The sequence below is a fragment of the Acipenser ruthenus genome, chromosome 1 (assembly GCF_902713425.1).
Source record: "Acipenser ruthenus chromosome 1, fAciRut3.2 maternal haplotype, whole genome shotgun sequence".
NCBI lineage: Eukaryota > Metazoa > Chordata > Actinopteri > Acipenseriformes > Acipenseridae > Acipenser > Acipenser ruthenus.
This window is the reverse complement of record NC_081189.1, coordinates 52,501,343-52,522,339: the sequence shown is the minus strand read 5'-3', so window position 1 is coordinate 52,522,339 and position 20,997 is coordinate 52,501,343. Positions and strand designations below refer to the sequence as shown.

The 20,997-nt window shown below is 39.9% G+C and overlaps 1 protein-coding gene across 3 annotated transcripts in view; it reads right to left on the bottom strand.

The window, feature by feature from the left end:
* The window catches only part of LOC117421281 (netrin receptor UNC5C), a 294,417-nt gene that overhangs the window by 199,351 nt on the left and 74,069 nt on the right, over positions 1-20,997 (bottom strand). Inside the window, exon 2 of one of the 3 annotated variants that reach the window (XM_059026125.1) lies at positions 12,081-12,247. The exons of the other annotated variants lie outside the window; for them this stretch is intronic. The gene's annotated coding sequence lies outside the window, so the exon portion shown is untranslated. The remainder of the gene's footprint in view (positions 1-12,080; positions 12,248-20,997) is intronic. 3 annotated transcript variants of the gene reach the window in all.

The following is a 20,997-nucleotide window of genomic DNA, read 5'->3' as shown; positions in this document are numbered from 1 at the left end:
CTTTGATCTGATTGTCAAAATGATCTGTGGGTTACAGCACCATAATCTGCAACGTTTAGCGCTAGTCCACATTTGTTTGATATTATGTAACAGTTTAGGTTTAATTCCTATTTTACAAAACAAACACACCATAACTTGCTTATTCTAGAATCTACAAGAATAGATGTGAAAAGCAGACCCAGAACATTTTTAAACAAATACAAAATGTTTTTTTGTGATTATTTTAAATTACATTTGTATACAAACAACAGTAAACCAAAATGACGGTCACAGTGTATATGTACAATACCTGTGTTGAAATGTATTATTATATCTGTAACTAATTTCCTAGAAAATACCTCTGGAAAAGTTTGGCAAACTCCTTGGATTTGGTTTAAACCAATAAGGTTCACTGACAGTGTGGACACCCATGGAGTGAACTCTAATTTCATAATGCAAAATAACCTACTACATAATTTACTCAGGTTAATACCCTATCTGAAACAAAAACACACTGGAAATGTGAAAAAACGCCAAGTTATCAAAAGTGCCCAGCCATAAAGTGGAGATATCAAAAACACAAGCCATGTTAGTAGAAACAATAGGGGGACACTTTTGCGTTTTTTCACATTTGCAATGTGTTTCTGTTTCAGATATCACTTATTTTTTTCATTTAATGGTTAATATATCATACACATTACAGGAATAGCAAAAGTGTTCAGCTTATATTGAGGCAATGTAACCCCGACACAAAACTTGTTTTTTAGCGCTTACGCGCACGTTTAATAATACAAAAGAAACAAAAACAAAAATAAACACCTAACTCCTTCGGCGCACTAACTAAACAACTGCCGGTTCCCTGACTAGCTCGCAGGACGGCTAAGCCATTTACCTGACAAATAACACAAAACACACATTTTAAACACAAATTGGAAAAGGTACACACAGTTCCTGTTTGCTTACATTTACGACGCAGTCAGCACTTCACACAGCAGTTGCCCTGAATAAACTAACTCTGGGGCTTATATACCCCAGATAAACAGGTATGGGCAGCTGGCACCAATTTACAATTATTACCAACTGCCAAAACAATTAACAATGTACAAATGCCATAATCAAAACAATGAACACACGGTTGCACGTGTATTTTGGCAGGGAGGATTTTAACCTTTTTCCCTGCCAACCAAACAGCCATTCCCTGTGCAGGGCTCTGCCCTGTTACAATATATATATATATATATATATATATATATATATATATATATATATATATATATATAGTGTAGCGTGCATCAGGGAAGGCAGCAGCAGGGCTGGTAGGTGTCGTTATCACACACACAGCCATGAGCCCGATATACACTCCTTGAAAAGGAGCCGGTTCTTTTGTACATTGGTATCGGCGCTATGCTTTAGTGTGAGAGGTCCCAAGTTCGCGCCCGTCCTCCGCCTGTGTTTGGATTGCCTCGCCCTGTGTGATGCGCCTGTCTGCATTAACTGAGATCGCTATATACATGTTAAAGTTATGTGTGCAAAAGTATTTATGTTTAATGAAAGTGTCATTCATATCAACCACATTTTTTCATATTAAAAATGTGTTGGTTACACATAAATAAAATACATTAAACATTTTTTAAGTTTGCAATACAAACCCTGTGTGGGAATCGAACCCAAGACATGCTTCCAATGCAGCGTGCAATGCAGACACCTTACCTTTCATGCCACAAAGTTTGTCCTACGTGTAATGGGATACTGTCCTACTTTTCTGTCATTACAAGAAGCCTAAAAACAACTTTGACAGGTAAGTTAAAAGGCCATCTTTCCACATAACTGTACAATACTGTATTTATTAACAATACCAGATTCTGCCGAGTCAATGCTCATTTTTAAACTATCGTCCCACCCCCACTTTTAGCTGAATGTCAATTTTTCACCATTTCTAATAACCATGCGCACCCCCCCCCCACCAAAAAAAAACAAAAACATGACCACATAATGCCTGAGATTTCAAATCTCACGCTTAAAGTGAGTAGAACAAGCTGTGCAGTACAGTAGAACATAAGAACATAAGAAAGCTTAAGAAAGCATAGGAAACGAGAGGAGGCCATTAAGCCCATCTTGCTTGTTTGGTTGTTAGTAGCTTATTGATCCCAGAATCTCATCAAGCTTCCCAGGGTGTCAGCTTCAACAACATTACTGGGGAGTTGGTTCCAGACCCTCACAATTCTCTGTGTAAAAAAGTGCCCCCTGTTTTCTGTTCTGAATGCCCCTTTATCTAATCTCCATCCTGTGGTACACCACTGGTTACCTTGCTCCATTTGAGTAGTTTTGATTGAATACATTGTAAGTACTTTTCATTTTCGATATGACAATACAGACTCTGAGTCCGTCTGATTACGCTTTCATGTTAAGTTACAATCCTTTTTTTTTACAATAGACTTCAGCTTTAATTGTTGATGTGTGTTTTACGAAGATTTAAAATTACATTACAGTGGACTTACGCAGCACCCTTATTTTCTTTTTTTTTTTTTTTTTTTTTTTTTTTACCCCGGTTTTCACCCCAATTTAGCATGCCCAATTATTATCTGTATCCCCGGCTCACCGCTCGCAACCCCCCCGCCGACTCAGGAAACGGAGGCTGAAACACGCGTCCTCCGAAACGTGCTCCTTCCAAGCCGTCATTTTTCGCACTGCAGATCCACAGCAATGCTACCAGACCTATAGTGCCGGAGGACAACACAGATCTGGCGGCTCCGCTGCAGAGCCACAGGCGCCCTATCGGCCACAGGGGTCGCTGATGCGCGGTGAGCCGTGGATTCCCCTGCCGACCTAAGCCCTCCCTACCCGGGCAGCGCTCAGCCAATTGTGCGCCGCCCCCTAGGAACTCTCGGTCACGGTCAGCTGTGACATAGCCTGGATTCGAACCAGCGATCTCCAGGCTATAGGGCACATCTTGCGAGGAGCGCCTTTACTGGATGCGCCACTCGGGAGCCCTCAGCACCCTTATTTTCTAACTTACCAAATATAAAGCAATGAAAAACTATAATAAAATAAACATTTCAAAAGAAACTAGTGTATAAACAGGTATATGTACATACAAAACTGTCAAAACTAAAGTAGTTTTTAATTTAAAATGAAAGTATGTTTTCTGATCGAAATGTTTCTGCCGAAGTGCTGTGGCTAGCTTCAAGATGAAATCTCTCCTACTGATATTTTCCCCAGTGCATTCCTTGTACAAAACAAAGGAATTGATGGCTGCCAAGTCCAGTAGAGATAACAGCAGGCTTGTATATACAAATAATATAGAATATTTTAGGTTCTATTCAAATAAAAACATTTTATACTCTCTAAGAATGTTCACCTACAATCCAAAATTTTCTAGACTTTTCTAGAATTAGGTTCTGCATTACCGTATTTAAATTTCTACCACCTGTAGACAATACTATCATAGCATCAAAGGGTATGAATACTTTTGAATGAGCATTTTTTGAGTTTTGCAAAAAAATTGCTGAAATAAATAATTGTAGACAAAAATATTATTTTGAGAATACACTTTTATTTCAAAGCAAACATCTCACAAAATAAAAGTATACGCAGAGTATAACCACAACCAGAATCTTTTGAACAATTCTGGTTCTGTAGCTTACAATGGTCAGGTGACAAACATCACCAAAAAAAAGCCAAATAAACATTGCTCAAACCATCCTAGCGTATTATAGGACACCAGCCACGGCACTCATAAAATGCAAACCACATATGAAATCTGATATTTAAAAGCATATGTCCATGTTAGACAAACTGAATACACTGGCCAATTTACGGCTTGTATCAGGGCAAATATCCACCAAAAGTATACCGTATTATACCTTTATAAACAGCTGTTAGTCTGAAGATTATTAAGAGAATAATGTTTTCAATCTGAAGAAAAATACCCTACAATTACCTAGTTTGAATGTAAAAAATAAAAGTTAAAATGTACTTTTTCTTTAGAAATGTCCTCATAAGTGTAATTTAGTGATCTCCTACCTGAAAACTGTAACACTACCAGTGGTAGCCACAACCCTCAGGAACTAGAATCAGAAAGAATGTTATAAATACTGTGTATGGTTTTTATTTTACACCAAATTGTTTGGTGTGTGTGCAGGCTCGTCTACTTAAGATTCTTTACGAGAATCAGTGTGAAGAAGTTCGCCATCAGAGAGATTTGTCAACTCATCCACATTTCCTGTAAAAAATGTTTTTTTTCTTTTGGGTTGGTAAGCATTCCAGTTAATATTTTTCTCATTTCTTCTTAGGTTAATGGACATTTTGGACAATATGGTATGATTCTCCCAACAGAAAACAAAAAACAAAAACTCACTCGTCTAGCTTTCTGTCTGTCTAACTTTACTTTCGTTTTGAAACTTACTGTATTGGCTAAATAAAATCATCACTGATTGGTTGTTAAAGCCTTTGAAGATGTCAGTCATTTCATTTGTAAGCAACCAATGGTTGATTAAAAAGGCTTTAAAATGGGCGTCTAACGTTACCATTACATCATCGTTTATATATGAACAATTTCTAGCAGCGCCTTATTGGAATTAAACCTGAATAAACATTATTTTTGCTATTGGCTATGATAGACCACCAGAATTTACACTACACTATACAAGTGCATTTTTCTGCTTTGCACATGTCTCTTTTGTCAAAAAGTGAGGGCCATGGTGAAAATGCTTACCTGGTAGGCCAAATCCAGCTGCAGAATGAAGATGGAAAATGCTGTAAATTATCTTATCCACCCCCCTCTTTTGGGTACCAAATATTTATGAGAGCTCTCTAATTATTTGCTATGGAAAGCCCCCTGAAGCTACAGCTTATTCTAATGAAATGTAGGCAATTGGGAGCTCAGTTGGCAATCATTATCAAACATGTGTAACAAATAAAGGCCATTGAACTTTTTCAGTCAGGATATGCCTAAAAGCCAGTACAATTTTCTCACAAAAGAACCACACTTGCCTAAGTGTAAAATACTTCAACCTCGCTGGCCCAAGAGAGAGTCTGACGATCTTTTCCCATTCTTACAACTAATATGTACAATCACCTTATTAAGTGTTACTTGTGCGTGGGCAGCCGGGAAAATACAGCTTGAAGTGAGTAGTAAATAAGCATAGACCCCTGCCATGCAACTGTCACTAAACACACAAGCCTGAGACATTCACAATTTTAATGAGCTATTTGCTTGTTTAGATATCAGAGGTGTTTTCACATCAAACAAGCAAGACAAGCTGTTCAACTTCACTTAGAATTTACAATAAGGTGTGCATGGGTTGGGGTTGGGGTTGGGGTTGGGGTTGAGGGTGGGTTCAACTGATGTAGCAAATTAACCGATTTCCTGAGAAACATCATTAGAATGTTAATAAACCTAAAGTGGAATGGCTTGGATATTGCTTTTATCCCCCCACCTTCCTCTACATATTTAGATTAATACATTATACAGCTTTAATGACTGGATTATCATGAAGCAGAATTACAATGGCAACAATACGCCTACTCCAATTTATTAAATAAAGTTGTTAAAAGAAATTAACATGATTATTAGGGTAGCAGATTCTGCATTTTTTCCCTTTAATCAACCCTTGCTCTTTTTTAATCTGTAATACGCAACTCCTCTAATGAAATGATTGATGTATTGTTTGAATGAGACTGGGTAAAGTCAGATAGTAATTCAAAATGACTGCAGCAATAAAGATCTGCAGACAGATGGGACAGAAGTGTGTTTTCTATATTTTTCTATGTGCATCTCTTAATAAGCAGTGTACTACATTGTGGGATATTATTTCACAGCACTGCACCACCGAGTTAAATATAAGCACCAACTGCACCACCAACAGATTGAGTAATCACCAGCCAGGTTCTCATGTTTTAATAATTCAGTTAGAAAACGTTCTACGAAGCTCAAGAAAATCTTTACATTCACAGGGGAGAAAAATAATTAAGATTTGTTTTTACAGGTGTATTTTTTAAAATGTTTGTTTTCAATTTCATGAAGCATTTAAGTCTTACAATATGCACTGTCCATGCAAACCTTCAATTCATAGGAGCAGTTAAGATATATACTTTTATTTGTCAGACAATAGTACTGTTAAAAAGTCAACATAGCTACAATACCTTCAATAAGTTCTGCTAAGGAATATACAAATAACATTTATGAACATACAGTATGGACGAGTGGTTATCAAGATAAAGGTAAAAATGTGTGCTATAAAGGTCAAACAAACAGATGGCACTTCCAGTATCTGCCTATACGCAAAAATATAGCTCACACGCAAATTAAAACATGCAAGTAGCTCGATTCACAACATACAATAGTTTCCAGGTTTGTTTGTTTTTTCACCTTCCAACGTGTGACAGGATAGTGTCCAGGCCCAAGATGTTACAGGCAGGAATTATAGACTCAAACATAACACAGTTTCACTTACCTAATTCTCTCTCTCCCCACAAAGCCTTTTTATACAGATGGCCACTCCCCTAATGGCCACTCAGTTACTTAATTGGGGAATGGCCACATCTGTGATTTTTGGCAGGGACAGCTATATATAACAGGTAATTAAATTGTGGTTCTATTAGATTCAAATCAGTGTTTTAACCCTGACAGAATATCATGATAATGCTGGCTGGTCAATAATTGCATCTACATACAGTACCTAAGCCTAATGTCTTTAAAATAGCTGAATCCGGGGCTCCCGAGTGGCGGATCCAGTAAAGGCGCTCCGTGTGGAGTGCAGGATGTGCCCTATAGTCTGGACGTCGCGAGTTCGAGTCCAGGCTATTCCTTTGCCAACCGAGGACGGGAGATTCCAGGGGGCGGCGCTCAATTGACCGAGCGCTGCCTGGGGGAAGGGAGAGCTAGGTCGGCCAGGGTGTCCTCGGCTCACCGCGCACCAGCGACCCCTGTAGTCTGGCCGGGCGCCTGCGTGCTTGCCTGTAAGCTGCCCGAGAGTTGCATTGTCCTCCGACCCTGTAGCTCTTGGGTGGTTGCATGGTGAGTCCGCAGTGTGAAAAAAAATGGCTTGCTGACGGCACACGCCTCAGAGGACAGCGTGTGTTCATCTTCGCACCCCCCCCCCCCCCCCCCCGAGTCAGCGCTGGGGTGGTAACAGTGACCTGAGCCTACTTAGTGCAATCATTGCATGGGGGAAATAAAGACAATTCCCCTTACTTGTATAAGCATCCTTCAAATTGTCATAGAAACATGCAGGAGAGCGATCTCTTGTAATAAGTATTTTTGTTGAGATTACCTCTTGGGGAATTTTTCTCCTCATAGTTGGCATAAGCTTAATAATAAACCTTACTGTTGAGCAAGCCCCCTTCATTTAGTGCTGCATTAGGAATAGATGGCTAATAATGTCAGATGCCCACCTGCAGACTCATGCCTTCTGTAGGAAAATATTGGGACATGTAGAAATCTATGTACAACAACTAGACTGTATAACAGTGTCTTTTTACTGTGATAATGAAAGGGTTAATGTATTATTCAAACAAACCGTGCGAGCATGCAAGAGTGAGTGGCACTGAAGCAGCTGGGAATGCACGTTTTGTCTACCAAAGCAGAACATCCTGTTATTAGTACATTTCGTGGTAAATGGGATAAGTTTAGAAGGAACTTGTTAATGCAAAGGAAAGAATGGTTTTGAGGAAATTAAGCTAGGTTATTCGGGCTTAGCAAATGATTAGATACAGGGCAGGTTATACAATGTAACTAATAAGGTCATGCATGCAATTAAAGTTGTGTTTTGAGGAAACAGGGTAATGTCAACCAAGGTTATAACTGCCAATTTTTTTTTATTATTATTTTCTCCCAATTTAGAGTATCCAATTATTATTTAGGCTCAGCTCACTGCTACCACCCCTGAGCTGACTCGGGAGTGGCGAAGACGAACACACGCTGTCCTCCAAAACATAATTCTATGAACAAACTTAACAAATGAATATCCCAAAAGCATGTATTTTTTTTTAAATACTGAATTTTGACCATATGTTTATTGTATTTTGCCAATATTGCATGTACAGTTGTAATTTTATTAGAATACAGTGAATTAGCAGTACAGCTATGGGCAAGTTTTTTCAAATGAAGCCTGTGGAATAATGCTATGTTAACATACTGAATTACATACCTCTTTGTAGTTTTCCATACTTAACAAAAAACTGTGACATTTAAAAATGTGACATTTTGAAATCCAACATGCCCTAAATATGACTATTATGGCTTCCAGTAGACTTTTGCGACATTGTTCTGTAGTTTCTTTGATTACATGATGTTAAATAAAACATATAAATATGTTACTAGGTTTTTTTTTTTTGTTTTTTTTTTAATTGTCTCAAGCCAGTGATCTTTGGCGTGCTAGGCAAACGTGCTAACAACTAGGCTCCTATGGAAGGCCATTATGCAGCCATCTGGTTCAAAAACGTGTACTGTTTAGTACACGTTTCAAAAAAATTACTACGTGTAGTACTGCAATACACTACGCGATCTATTTTATTAACTACACACATTATTTTTACTACACATACAAATTTGGGCCAATCAGTTCTTTATAAATGAAATAAAAGGCAATGAATTTAAAGAAAATAGTACGTGTACTAAATGATCCAATAACGGGTCCCTAGGTCCCTAGTTGCTCCCCTCTTCCCCCCTTACCCCGTTCCCCACTTCCCTCAGACTGCTTCAGTCAACTAGAGCTGTCAGAACAGGATGAAATGACTGACAGTGAAACTACAGTAGCCTACTAAGGGACCACTAAGATGACTGACATCGACCCTAGCCATTCAGAGTGGAACAGACAGCAAGTACAAAAAATACACAAACTAGAGATGATTTCTAAATTATTATTTTTGATAAGAAAATCAAAAATAGCAAGTGGTTATAGCTTTACCAATTAAAATTAAAAAGTAGCAAGCCTACTTATAACATTTGAAAAAAGAAAAAAAAAAACGGAACAAGATTGCAAAAAAGGAATTCTCTGACAAAAAAATAACAGGGTCTGACGAAAAAATATATTTTTTCGTGATGGCCACAATCTTTTTTCATATCAGACATCTTTCCAAAAAAGTGGAAATCCCATTGAAAACAATGGGGGATGAAAATGTGAATAGCTTTTGAATGGTTTCATATTTTATATTGCAAAAAATAATGAGAATATTCGTTTTTTCACTGTCTGTAGCTCAAAGAACGTACAAGCGGCTGGAACGCTACTGTCCACATCAAGAGATCTACCCCAGGGGACAGTTCATACAATTTTTCAGGCATATCTATCAAACAACTCAAAAGTTATTAACACTAGAAAAGCCGCATCATTTTGACGGTTTGAGGTTTTCAAATGTCAATTACTGTCTGAAAGTTATGCGTTTTTTACATTTGTGACTTTTCCTAAATACATGTATTAAATACCCTAACAGCGTTTGAAAGGCAGGATTGTGAAAATAAGGAAGTTATAATCCCACCCACCTAGAACCCCCAAAGCAGTCATTTTGACTGCCTTTTACAATACACAATGTTTTTATTTTGACTATAACCTACAATATTCTATTTTTTTTAAAATATACAAGCCTGTTATTTCTACTGGACCTGGCAGCCATCAATTCCTTTGTTTTGTATGAGGACTGTACCAGGGAAAATATCAGTAGGAGAGATTTAATCTTGAAGCTAGCCACAGTGCTTCGGCAGAAACATTTCGGTGTCCTCATAGCTAGTTACGGTCATGGGTACAAGGTAAGAGTCATAAGAACATAAGAAAGTTTACAAATGAGAAAAGGCCATTAAGCCCATCTTGCTTGTTTGGTTGTTAGTAGCTTATTGATCCCAGAATCTCATCAAGCAGCTTCTTGAAGGATCCCAGGATGTCAGCTTCAACAACATTACTGGGGAGTTGGTTCCAGACCCTCACAATTCTCTGTGTAAAAAAGTGCCTCCTATTTTCTGTTCTGAATGCCCCTTTATCTAATCTCCATTTGTGACTCCTGGTCCTTGTTTCTTTTTTCAGGTCGAAAAAAGTCCCCTGGGTCGACATTGTCAATACCTTTTAGAATTTTGAATGTTTGAATCAGATCGCTGCATAGTCTTCTTTGTTCAAGACTGAATAAATTCAATTTTTTTAGCCTGTCTGCATATGACATGCATTTTAAACCCGGGATAATTCTGGTCGCTCTTCTTTGCACTCTTTCTAAAGCAGCAATATCCTTTTTGTAGCAAGGTGACCAGAACTGAACACAGTATTCTAGATGAGGTCTTACTAATGCATTGTACAGTTTTAATATTACTTCCCTTGATTTAAATTCAACACTTGTCACTATATATCTGAGCATTTTGTTGGCCTTTTTTATAGCTATATATATTGTAACGGATGTAGCATGAAAGGGGGCCTGCGATATGAAAAATGTTTTGTTTTATGGCAGGGACAGAGTAAAGCCTCCCTGCCAAGGTAATTGTTTTATTGTTTGTTTAATTATCACCGGCACCTGGCAATGATTGGAAAGTAGAGCCAGGTGCAGAGTATAAAAAAGAAGCAGTCAGTCTGCTCTAGGCTGCTGAGGAGAAGGAGTGCTCTGCTTCCAAGCAGTCAAGAAAGTTTACAGGAAAAGTGTAAGTTGAAAGAACAGAGTGTTTTGTGTAGCAGGTAAACGGCTTAGTCGCCCTGCATTATAGTTGAGGTTCCTGTGTGTTTAGTTAGTGCTCAATGAGAGCTAGGTTTTTGTTTTGTTTGTTTATTTTTGTTTTGTAATAAAAGTGCACGAAAGTGCTTCACTGTGCAGTTCTGTGTCTGGGTCGTTCTGTGTTTTTAAAGGGCAAACAAGCCAATAAGAGAGAAGCTCTGTTACATGTGGTGGAGAATGCGGGCAGAAACGCGCCCTACTGACCCAGCACAGTAAAATAAATAAATAAATAAAATAAATAAATAAAAAATGGAAGCGCTGCACGAGATGATCCGGGCAATGAAAGCGGCCACCGCTGTACAGGAGGAACTGAACAGAAAACGGAGACAGGAGCGGGGACTTCCGGACCCAGAACCAACGGAGCTGGAGCTAATGTTCCAGAGATGGGTGAGGTCAAGAGAAGCCCCACTGTCTCCAGCACCCGAGGGAGAAGCCCCGCTGTCTCCAACACCCGAGGGAGAAGCCCCGCTGTCTCCAGCGCCCGAGGGAGAAGCCCCGTGGTCTCCAGCGCCCGAGGGAGAACCCCCGCTGTCTCCAGCGCCCTACATATTGAATTGATGATCATTAGCACCTGTTTGGTGTAATTGTTTAATCATACACCTGACTACATGCCTACAAAATCCCTGACTTTGTGCAAGTGTACCTAGAAGAATTGATGCTGTTTTGAAGGCAAAGGGTGGTCACACCAAATATGGATTTGGTTTAGATTTTTCTTCTGTTCACTCACTTTGCATTTAGTTAATTGATAAATATAATCTATTAACATGTGTCTATTTTTGAAAGCATTCTTACTTTACAGCATTTTTTCACACCTGCCTAAAACTTTTGCACAGTACTGTATATATATATATATATATATATATATATATATATATATAAGCTTAACTCACGCGCTACCAGTTTGCAAGGTATCATTTCAATTTTTGATCTGAAATGGTCAATTATGGTTATTAAATATGATGACAATGTTACGCACTGCTCTGAACTTAACTACTGATCAAATCTGCCAGAAACAGTTCAATTGAAGGCGGTGTGCTAAATACATTTCAAAATAAATTCGGAAAAACCTGAAGCCTACTTCAAATCCCATAGCGAAGCCTGAATAATCACCTTTCACGAGTTACTGAATAAAAATACAACAGTTCAAATATGGACAAGAGTACCATGTTGGTTGTTATCCAATTAAAAAAAACAAAAAACATGATACTTCTATATAGGAGGGTGCTCAAATTTTTGTCCACATAACTGTAGGTCCCCCATAGTCCACAAAAATATATATTAAATAAACAAACACACCTGCACATTGTTGTGTAGTCAAATCAGATTTACAGTGGCCTTTTTTTACTGACATCATTTAAAAAACAGAAACAATAAGTAAAAGTACATTATAAAATAGTCTAGTTTTGTGTACTTACATTTCTTTAGGTCTTATTTACTTCTTATGGTCATACATGGACACATTTGCAGGCTGGATCGTTGGTCTGAACCTGGTGCTGTTTTTAACAGCAGTCTTGATAGTCAAAATTCCATTCAGAATGTCTGTAGACAATTGATTTCTTACATCTGTTTTTACAAGGTTCATCTGAGAAAAAAAAAAAAACCTGTTCTAATTCTGCGGTACTGTGTGGCAAAGTCAACATATTAATGGCAACCTTGGCAAGTGTAGGAAACGTGGCTCTCCGCTAGGTATATACAAGAGCACAGTTTTGTGCCAGTGTTCATCAGCTGCCAGATCACATCTAAGATCCGTCAAGTCAGTCAGTCACTTGTTATTGCATAAATTTCATCTAGGCTATCCAGCATATTTCCAATAACAAAAAAGCATTGCAAGTTTGACGATGTCTCCCGAGCTCGCTGTGCTTTGTTTACTTACTTGGTTGAAGAACGCGTATACTAATTTCAGCACAGTATTGTTAATTGTCATTCTTCTTTTGTTACTTTTCACTGCCATCACATAAGGGGTAGGTCTATGTCATTTGAGCTGATTGGGAAAGCCGCAAGCAGTACAAAATATACCATATTTATATTCGATTCAAAATAACTGCCTTTTTTTTATTTATTTTTTAGTGTTAAAATATTACTTGTTTTTTTTTTTTACTGACTGACCTAAATGGACAGTTGGCAACCTTAAGCCAAATGCAGTTTAACGTGGCTTACTTCTTTCTCAATCACCAATACAGCAAAGGCAGTGAGTTTTCCTTGCTTTACTGTTGATGTGAGGTGTTTTTTGACATGCTTTGTTAAAGAAAATGCTCTTTCTCCAGGGTCGGGGATAATCTTTTCGGTGGTTCGGGGCTTTCAGCACAGATTTGTAAAAATATTTCTAATGCCCTTATATGCCCCCTTTGCCGCTTGCATTCTTCTTCTTCCCATTTCTTGTGTTTATGTTTTGCTGCCCATGAAAGAGACATCGTTTGCTGTATTCAAGCAAAATCAAACTTACTGACCCGGAATTTACTTGTGTCGCCACGCGAAAGTGAGCAAGACAGTAGTTCCGGGTCAGCCAGGTAATGCAGTTGTGTCTGGTGGATGTCTGGTGCTAGCGCCCACTGGATTACAGTATAGCCATTGGGTATTTTTGTGGGATGTTTTGGGGGAACTTATTTAAATAAAACAAAAACTGTCATTGAGCCTGTTTCATTCTCTCATAATGAAGCCAAAGGCATTCAGATATTGGAAGTCTCACAAGCTTTCCTAAAAACAAACTTCTAATCATCTGTCTTAAATAAGATCATTTAAATTTAGTCTCCAGATTTTGAGAATAAAGCTTCACTTGACTAACCTATTGTCTGCTTGGTCTTGTATTTACAGTAAAAGTGTGTATGTGAAGGTTGTGGTGGGGATAAAATCTGTGAATTTCCCTTTAAGAGAACAGTGTCTCGCCAGTCCTGTGCTCTAACATATAAAATATTAACAGGCAATTTTCAGCTGCACCTCTGTCACTTCCATTATGATTCCACACATCTGAAGGTGATAATGGAGTTGGTAAATTGCAGTGGGGGAACCGCTGGGGATGCCCCACTTGGGGACAAAGCTACAGAGGGGGGCAGCCCAGATGGATAGTAATAGCCTTGGAAGTCACAGCAGATAATGTCCCATAAATGAAAGTAAGGGCATCTTCTACCTTCACACCATGCTAAAATCAATATGATGTGTACATATTCCAACTAGCTTGTAAAACCAAAACTCATGGCAATGTCTAAGGCAGATGGCTGTCTGTTTAAGGGACTGAAATGGTATAAAAGCTGATTTTTTAAAGCATACAAGTTAATGACTCCCTCAGATCAACACCTAAGGATAGATAGCATCTAAGAATACACATTTCAACTATGATACTACTGCCCAGTTTGTGATGTCCCAGAATATGAATGCAGGGATCACTTCTATCCTGTTATATTTGTCAGCCACCTTCTTCTACATCCAAATAATGTCAGTTTCTTATTAGCAGACTTGGTAGTCAAGACACACCTATCACTTTTAGTGAAAGGACAAAGCAGGGTTGAATACATTAGTACTGAATTTATAATTAAGGCTACGATTTTGTCATGGAGGTCACGGAAGTCAGTGAAATCTTGGAAATGGATGTAAAAACACATTTGATTAGGCATTTCCTTGATTTCTTTTAAAAATGCAGTATGTCATTGTCACAAAGACGGCCGGAGTGGGTGGCGTCAGACCAGAAGCAGGAAATAAACAGACAGAGAGGTGTGGTTTGGTGAAGCTGAGCGAATGCTTTCGCTCAGCATTTAATAAACAGAACAGAAAATAAAAGGTTGGAACACAAAACAGGACACGGCACTATACGCCAAATAAAAAGACAAACAAAAACGGACCAAACAGACAAAACACGGTGAGCTTCTTTTAACGATTATTACTACTATTCTCTTTACCTCCGTCTCCAATCCCGTTCTCCACTCACCGAACACCCAACCACGAGTGAAAGAACGTGCATCTATATATACTGTTGTGCTGGGATTCAATTACTAATTAATTATTCACTTGAATCCCAGCACGTGAATTAATTCTGTGCAACCCCGTGCTCACATATTACATTTAACCAGCACGTGAAGTGATTTGTGCCCTCCTCGTGCCTAAATACAAATCTACACTTTTTAAATACACGTGAAACACAGACCCGTTTATATCCCGTGTACCAATGACTATACACCAACATTAACACACGCACGCAACATACAACACATAATATGCACACAGGGGCGGGGCACATTGCCACATATACCCCCCCCCTGTGCAAAGCACACATGGCCTCAACGGCCACCTCCCCCCTTAAAAATCCAGCAGTCCAGGACAAAGTCTCGGGCTGGGAAGGGAGGCTTCAGTGGGCCCATGGCTGGCCATGCTGTCAGCAGACGTGCTGATAGCTCCCAGACTGACTCCTTCAGCCGGGGCAGTCCTGGCAGCGGAAAGGCTGCTTGGGGAATGGTCTCCTGACCTCCCCTCTTCTTCGTAGCCGGCAGCTCCCTCTTCCGGGGCTCCGGCCACAGTATCTTCTGCAGCACAAGTGGTGACACCACGTGTCACCAAGACATTAACACACGCACGCAACATACAACACATAATATGCACACAGGGGCGGGGCACATTGCCACAGTCATGCAGTGAAAAAAGATGCACGTGTCAAGATTGTAGATGACGTCATTCCGACTTGTCGCACAGGGTTAGAGACCCTCGACTCCGACCAGAAATGATGTCGGAGTCTGAACTGTAAGCTGTGTACTCTAAAGTAAGATTTAAACTTGTCAGCAGTCAAAAGCAATAGTCTTTATAGTACTGTTTTGTGATGTACTATTTAAAAGCTATTGTGTATGTTGATGTAGCTAAAACTACATTATTTGGTGAGCTTTCCGTGAATTCTTGTTTTTTTGCCACATCTCTATGGGGGCGTGTGACCGAGTGTTGTTGAGTGGCGTGTGAGTGGTGACGTCACGGACCAGAAACAGGAACCAAAACAAGGAATGGTGGTGGGTGAAACTGAACGCTACGGCGCTCAGTGCTTTTATTAAATAATAAATAAACAAAAGGTTTAAACAAAACGAAACACTACAACAAAAGGGCACGTTGGCCAAACAAATAAACAATAACGAAACAAGTATACTTTCGATATAGCCATCAGCTCAGAATTGGCAGAAAACAGTGGGACTGGTACACCCATCTACTGTCCGGAGAAGTCTGGTCAGAAGTGGCCTTCATGGAAGACTTGCGGCCAAAAAGCCATACCTCCGACGTGGAAACAAGGCCAAGCAACTCAACTAGGCACGAAAACACAGGAACTGGGGTTCAGAAAAATGGCAGCAGGTGCTCTGGACTGATGAGTCAAAATGTGAAATATTTGGCTGCAGCAGAAGGCAGTTTGTTCGCCGAAGGGCTGGAGAGCGGTACACGAATGAGTGTCTGCAGGCAACAGTGAAGCATGGTGGAGGTTCCTTGCAAGTTTGGGGCTGCATTTCTGCAAATGGAGTTGGGGATTTGGTCAGAATTAATGGTCTCCTCAATGCTGAGAAGTACAGGCAGATACTTATCCATCATGCAATACCATCAGGGAGGCATCTGATTGGCCCCAAATTTATTCTGCAGCATGACAACGACCCCAAACATACAGCGAAAGTCATTAAGAATTATCTTCAGCGTAAAGAAGAACAAGGAAGTGATAGTATGGCCCCCACAGAGCCCTGATCTCAACATCATCGAGTCTGTCTGGGATTACATGAAGAGAGAGAAGCAATTGAGGCTGCCTAAATCCACAGAAGAACTGTGGTTATTTCTCCAAGATGTTTGGGCCAACCTACCTGCCGAGTTCCTTCAAAAACTGTGTGCAAGTATACCTAGAAGAAGGCAAAGGGTGGTCACACCAAATATTGATTTGATGTAGATTTTTCTTCTGTTCACTCACTTTGCATTTTGTTAATTGATAAATATAAACTATTAACATGTCTATTTTTGAAAGCATTCTTACTTTACAGTATTTTTTCACACCTGCCTAAAACTTTTGCACAGTACTGTATATAGTGGCGGGACACTCCGCCACAGGGCGCCAAGTGTAAATAAAACCACAAATATTAGTAATAATACAGCACAAATGTGTAGGTCATTATATTTCAATGTAATTGCGTGCTGTATTTCTTTTTTTCTGGTCACTTTTTAAAATCTCAAAACCGAATGATGCCCTTTCCATTATTCAACAATGCACTCATAACCCCCGACAGCATTCCATTACTTTGAAATTTTGAGGCGACATTGCCTCCCTTGCTGCCTCAAGAAGCCTCCACTATTTATGTGTGAATATATATTTTTTCAAATTCAGGTCAACAGTGAATTGAGTTTGGTGGTTTCAATCCTAGTCAAAATAATATCCAAATACTTAGAATGTTTTCACATCCAGCTTCAAATTGCCAAGGTGTTTCAAAGAATAGTCTGAATTTAGTCATCAAACCCACACTAACCCATTTCAACAAAAAAGTCCCAGTTCACTGGGCTAACAAAAAAGACAACGCTCTCAAAACAGGGCTTTTCAGAGGCAGCGTGAAACCCTGAAGCCTCTTACAATGTTACTAGACAGACAATTGCTGATATGAAATGCAGTCTGAAATATATGTATCCTTCAACATTGTTGCAAGTGATTGGAGGTGAGAAAAGCAGATGAGACAGCACTCTGGTGCCTGGGCAGTAAAATGTCTGAAGGAATCTTTGGCCCACCAACACATTTCCGGCTCACCTGCATGTAATCCCTTAAATATTTCATAACCTTTGGTACCAGGGCTAAATGATGATTTGTGGAAAGGAAAAAAAAGAAATGTCAGCCAGAGGCCTTCTGCTAATTCTTTAGGGTATAAGAAGGAAAAAAGCAGGTCAGAGTGAGTTCACCTTAGTAGAAACTGTTAGGAATCTCTGAGGCAAAACTGTAAGCACAACACATGTTTCATTCCATTTTAATATATTTTTTCCCCCTTCACCTCCAGTTTGCGAAGCTTTTTCTCACTGTGAGTCATCCATGCAGAAATGTGGAAGGCAAATCTTACAACAAGAAGATAGTGGTACTTAATATTTAAGATGTGAAAGTCAAGTGTTTTAGGATGCAAGGTGCCAGAAACTGAGTGAACTGGCCTTTAAAGAGTAAGTAGCGGGGTTCCGAAATATATAGTGTTACATGTCCCTGCATGTTGCTACAACTGTTTAAACAACCCACTCGCAATTCTTATTTTCATTGTTAACATCATGACAATTTTTTACACTTTGCAACTTTAACACTAGAACTACCGAAGTTATACACATACCTAGAACTACCATGAGCAGTCAGTTTGACAGCCTTATTAAAAATAGTGTTGGGACAAATATTTCAAATATTTTTTTAAAATGTATTCAGATACAAAAATCAGACGTTCATATTCGCTAGAAATTACAAAAATACCTTGCACTTATTTACTGCCTCACCAGAAGCTGTGTGAAAAAATTGCAAATGAAAAAGAGCTCTGTGTGATATATGAGATTTAATATATATATAAAAAATAAAAAACAGGATCAACACAGCAGCTTGAGCCTCTATTTAAAAGTTTTAGACAGCAAAAGGGCTCCTGAGTGGCGCATCCAGTAAAAGCACTCACGTAGAGTGCAGGATGCGCCCTATAGTCTGGACGTCGCCGGTTCGAGTCCAGGCTATTCCTTTGCCGACCAAGGACGGGAGCTCCCAGGGGGTGGCGCACAATTGGCCGAACGCCACCTGGGGGAGGGAGGTTTAGGTCGGCCAGGGTGTCCTCGGCTCACCGCGCACCAGCGACCCCTGTAGTCTGGCCTGGCGCCTGCGGTCTTGCCTGTAAGCTGCCCAGGGTTGCGTTGTCCTCCGACGTTGTAGCTCTGGGTGGCTGCATGGTGAGTCTAAAAAAGCGGTCGGCTGACGGCACACGCTTCGGAGGACAGTGTGTGTTCATCTTCACCCTCCCGAGTCAGCGCAGGGGTTGCAATTACCAGACTCTTGGACCCCATTCCCCAATCTTCCCATAGGTGGAAGGCTTTTTTCACTTGAAATTGTTCTGTAAGCTTTTGGACCGAACGACCGTTTATGTTTAGTACAGTTTTTATTTGTATGTTGCAACTACTACACTAAAATAAAGGACCCTTGAGACACGCTTCAAACAGGCAGGCCAGACATCTCTTTTTACAATTTAATGTAAAGTTGTGTGTACGTGAATTTGAATACTTTACGTTATTTAGTCATACTTGACCATATACAATTAACTGCACAAGAAGTCAAACATTATATTAATTACTTAATATATTACTTGATTGTGTGTTAATTTGGCATTTTAAATAGGACTTGTGGCAATTTTTGGGAGTTTTATGTACACTGGTACAGTATGTAGATGAGAGTGGAGTTTGATTCAAGTATTTGGAAACTGTAATGCTCAAGTACTCGTCTCGAGCAACAATAGATCTCAAGAATCCCACCGTTACTATCAAAGACCGCAAACATTTAAATCTCTGAGGCAGACTTTTTAATATCAGTCACAGTGCTCTTCAAAATTACAAAATATTGTGCTATTTTTCCCTGTAATTACCTTTTCCAGAAGTGAAAGTATTTCCAGCTTTTTTTCAATTGTAAGCACAACTCACTTTCAGTACAGTTTGTCTCTTCAAAAAAATAAAAATAAAACCATATAATTTGGAGCAAAAAAAAACTACAAAAAACATAATAGGTTCCTGTTTTGTTGTTGTTAAATGAACCTTTAAGAAACACACTATTCGAAGATCATGTGATGTGCTCTGTGAGATGGTCGCTTTTCAGTAGGCTCCCTTTTCACACCCCCTCTAACTTCTTTTCACATCTCTTAACTGCATCTATTTTAGTATCTTTTTTTTATCTCTACTGAGTAGTGATGTCCAGGAAGAAGGAGACGGTTTCTCCTCACGCTACACCGGACGGGAAGCGTTTTAAGCAATCGTCCTTGCTGGAAGAGATGACACTGGTGATCGAGCGAGCTCTGGCGGCCCAGAGCGATGTTATCCGCAGCATTATTTCGGGAATGTTATCCGAGGCTCTGGGCCCCCTTAACAAGGTGATACAAGATCTCATGGAAAACTTGAACATCCATATTAAAACTGTAGAGAAGCTCACTTCTGCGGTAGATGCAGTGAAAGCCGACATGCGTCAGGCTAAAAGGGAGGTTAACGACTGCATGCAACTGGTGGATAAGTTCCAAGACAAACTAAATGACCCGGAGGACAGGTCGCGGCGCTGTAATGTCTGACTGGTTGGCCTGCCTGAGGGCTCAGAGGGAGATGACCCCACCCGTTACTTGCAAAACATGCTGCCTCGCTGGATCCCCGGTCTTCCCTCAACGGTGCTGATTGAGATCGACAGGGCCCATCGTGTTTATAGCGGTGCTCCGTCTGGGTCCCATAAACCCCGCACACTGCTCTTCAAGCTTCTGCGCTACACCGACCGACAGGCCATACTGCAAGGCGCTCGGAAGGCACAACCTGTGGAAGTTAATGGTCGTCGCCTCAGCTTCTTTACGGATTACTCCCAACCAACGGCTTCCAAGTGCAAAGCATTCTCCGAGGTCAGAGCCAGGCTCCGTCGGGAAGGCGTGGAGAGCTTTTTGATTTATCCTACAGTGCTGAGGGTCTCATACAGAGGAGGAAAGCTCTCATTCGGGTCCGTCGCGGAGGTCAAGACTTTTTTTGTCTGATTTGCCGAGACCTGGTTCTGGACCTAGGAAGTCTCTCAGATTCGACTCTGTTCCCATGGACGACACTTCTGCTCCTGTGCCATAGAGGGATGCTGTCTGGCTGCCAAAAGACTCTGATAAGTGAAGCTTGTTCTTTTTCTTCCTTTGCTGTTCTGCAGTTAATGTTATTTGTGATGTAGGGGCCTGTAATAAGATTTTGCTTGTAACTGTGTTATGGGGGGTGTTGGAGGTTATTGATAGACATCACTGTGTGTTTGCCACGGAGTAACAGTGTTGGGGCTGGGGGGTGGAGGGGGGGTGGATTATTTGGTTTTATATCGTTTCTTTCCTCTGGGGTTTATGGGGGGACAGTGTTCGGAGACAGTGTTTGAGGAGGACCCTAGTTATATTTTTTTCTTGAGGTATTCCTATAATCATACGTCCATATCTACCAGTGAATTTTGTATACGGTCAGAATGTTGCGCTTATATGTTATCTATTTTTGAATGCTTCTTTTACATATATTCATATACATAAACACGTATTGTACTGCACTTCTATCTCTGATACATCTCTCTGACACTCATGACTAATAATATTATTAATATTAATATATTCTCCTCGAATGCTCGCGGTCTAAATATTCCCA